Source organism: Momordica charantia, assembly GCF_013281855.1.
Source record: "Momordica charantia cultivar OHB3-1 chromosome 3 unlocalized genomic scaffold, Mcharantia_2.0 BLBB01000003.1, whole genome shotgun sequence".
NCBI classification, from domain to species: Eukaryota; Viridiplantae; Streptophyta; class Magnoliopsida; order Cucurbitales; family Cucurbitaceae; genus Momordica; species Momordica charantia.
Window position 1 is genome coordinate 15,041,060 of NW_028275161.1, and position 3,586 is coordinate 15,044,645.

The window sequence follows — 3,586 nt, forward strand, 5'->3', positions numbered from 1 at the left end:
TTCAAACATGGTTTGTAGAAAGAAAAAGTTTTATTAAAAAAATTTCAAAATGATTATACATAATTCTCAAAAAACTTTTGAAAGCTTGCCTTTTATTATTGTTCATTTTAAGTCTAAACTCACATAGATTTTACTTTTAGGTTTAATCTATACAAAGATCTTATCGCGTTATTTATATCGTACGAATCGTTCCTACTTATAGTTAATGTTAGGCTATCTTATTTAAAGTTGGATATGCTTTTTTTTATATCCGTGAGTATCCGAGTTAGTTTACGCGCACCTCGACTAATTTCACGGGACAACCGCCTAACCCTAGAATATTTGGTGCCGAGAAACACATATAGAAATTACTAATTCCATACGTGGCCATCATGGGATATCATTTATTTTTATAGGAGTAGTTTGTATATATATATATATATATATATATATATATTTAAAGTTAGATATCATTTATTTTTATAAGAGTAATTTTCTTCAACATTATTCTCCTAACATGCATTTAGAAACCAAAATTGCCATTTGTTCAACAACCTGAATAGTACAACAAGTGAGGTGAGAGATTCAAACTCATAATCTCTTAGTCAGAGTACATGTGTCAATTATACTGAGTTAAACTCATGTTGACAACAACGTGAATAGTATGATGTTAATCACACACCATTAAATATATTTTAGAATAAACCAATCAATTTTTAAAAACAACTCTATCAAACAACTTTAATATAAAAAACACAATAATTAAATCCACAACGTCGTAATTAATACATGTATGTTGCATGGCATCGTTCATTATTGACCTACAAATTAAATACTACATATACAACATCTCACTATACTATACACTAATGAATAGAAAATACTTACCTACAAATCGGTCAATCTCCTACTAATTAACTTTCTAATGTAGTGGCTCAAAGACTTTGACGATCTACTTATCTATTACATGTATAGAACGAAACCAATGAACGAAAATATACCAGATTCGAAAGTCAGTAAGAACTCTTATGGACCGATATGTAGGCAAATACGCATTTTCTTCTTCCCATATATACGTACGTATATAGAGAAGAGGCAAACTATTCTCCAATCTGCTTTCTATTACTCCAGCAATTATAATCGCTTCTATAGCAACCATGGTGGTTATATTCGCTAGTTTCATAATGGTGCGTGCCTCTTAAGTTTCTCGTCTCCTTCAAATGCCTTCCATCGACAGGGAAGCAACCGTTGACGATAATCAAAAACACCACCGCTAGTGCAATCGCTACACGTCTCATAATCTCAGCTGAAAAAAAAAATTGTGACAAAGAGTTAGAACTTTATGGATTTTGCATGAATTTTAAAGGGGGTTTGATAGTGAAAAGGAAGGGAAAAAGAGTGAATAATTTACTATTTTTGACGACCACCTCTTTTGAGAGAGTGAAAATAATGTTTGTAGGTTGTTTTGTGGCTCTCTCTCTCGTTTATATATGGAGAAGGAGGAGGATTTTGTATTGGTTTTTATATGAGTTATTCTAGTGGAATTTTTCATCTCCACCAAGCAAGCCAAATGTCAAGTGGGTTGCCCACAAATCTTCGAAATTGTCTTTTTTTTCCTCAAAAAATAAAAAATAAAAAATCCATTTGAATGATTGAGATGAGAAAAATTTGTGTGCATAGCTAGGAAAACTAGATTTTAGGCTTTTTTTTTCCATATATGGAGAGACTGTGTTTTTCATCTGCATTTGTAGTTTAGTTTCCTGTGAAATTACCCATGGGGAGAATGCTACATTGCCCTATTTATTTGATCTTTATTACTTACGTAAGACATTGGAAAGCACCTCGAAGAGATTTGATTTGTGGATTTGAAAGCCTAAATTTATATAGTATATATGGACTTGACTGAAGACAGAGTTCACATCTATATTCGAATCATAGATTAGATTTTTTTAGAGAGAAAAAGAATAAATAAAAAAGAAAAACTAAAATTAAAGACAACAATTTGTTGTAAATAATGTCATACAATCATCTAAGAGCTTTTAGAGGATGACGAGAGCATTTATTACCTTCGATCAAGAGAGGTGTGACTGAAACCTTTTACTTTACCTTTGTCTACCATTCTTAAAAATCATAGATTAGTTAATCTCATGGCATCAAATAAAAAGATGATGCTAACTTTAAAATCAAACATTACTTTAAAAAAATGTATATCTAAGATTCACAAATCAAGTAAATGATAATACAAGTTACATTTAAAAAAAAAAAATACTGAGCTTCAATTTAAACATTCTAAACCTATATATCAAAATAACCTTATGATTTTGGGAGTGGGGTCAAGGCTTAATTTGACTCATAATTAACATCATTTTTAATACTAAAAAGTATATCTACGAGGAGTTGTATATTTTGTAGAGATATACTAAAGATTAATGGTCCTCATTCCCTAAAGCAAGCTCACATTTTCTAGCATCTTCTTTTTGCTTGCTTACTTAGCTATTGTCTTGGTGACAAAGGTTCTGTGACATAGATGCCCTGCCCAACTAACTCGATCGGTTAGCTCAGATGGTAATTGACATATATCTCTAACCAAGAGGTTGTGAGTTCAATTTCCCACCCAATATATTGTAGTAAAAAAAGGGTCCTCATTCTATTAAAAAAAGAAAAAGAAAAAAGAAAAAAGTTCGTCCATTCTTAATATGAATAAATTAAGAAATTTGTGGATTATTGAAAACTTCATTTGTAAAAGTTTTGTCAAAATATGTTAATCTACCGTTGTTTCTATTATAGTTTTGTAATATTAATTTATCGTTGATTGCTTTTATACATCAATTCAACACACACGAGTTAAAATCCACTTATTTGCATAATATTTTAATCTTTTCAATTCCTTTACCTAAAAATTTCTGTCTACATGTTTGTGTACTTTAACACAAATAAAGTTTACTAAGTACCTACAAGGCTAGAACTAATTAATATAAAAAATGAGAAAAGAGTAATGTTGAAGTTAACTTTATTATAACACAAACACGTTCGATAAGGATGAGAATAATGTTTGAAAAATTGTAGGTCGTCTCTAGCTAAGAGAAGTCAACCTATATCACTTTACTATTTCCAATTTGCAAAGCGCCACAAACTTTATTTTATTTTATTTTTTTAAGAATTATAGCACGTTGACATTTCAAAAAATGACATATACAAATTTAATGCTATAGTTCCACCTTATCATTTTAAGGTCTAGGGTTCAAATCTCTACAATGTCATTTTTTTTTCAAATATATAATATTATATTGCAATCTCTTTTTATTTTTAAATAAATTTTAATAAAGGTTACTTATTAAAATTTTAATTTCTCTTCTAAAATAAAACAAACGACTAATTCTAAAAAAAAAAAAGTTGATTACAATATAAATATATATTATTTTAAAAATTGAAATTATTTGTTTTTTTTCCTATCAAATATTTGTAAATACCATAATTACTATATTAATATACTTTATTTTATTTACTTTAATTTTAAAATAAAGTCTATCTTTTCTTCAAAAATATATTTTTTTTAAAATGCTACACAATTTTTTCATTTTAAACAAATTTAAGTAAATGTCACTTA

The 3,586-nt window shown here is 28.5% G+C and overlaps 1 long non-coding RNA gene across 1 annotated transcript; it reads right to left on the reverse strand.

Moving 5' to 3' along the window:
• Positions 1–741: 741 nt before the first annotated feature.
• LOC148212450 (uncharacterized) lies at positions 742–1,471 on the reverse strand. Its single transcript, XR_015789909.1, has 2 exons — positions 1,391–1,471; positions 742–1,285 (listed from the first exon to the last, which is right to left on the reverse strand). It is a non-coding gene; the product is annotated as an uncharacterized LOC148212450 (long non-coding RNA).
• Positions 1,472–3,586: the final 2,115 nt, after the last annotated feature.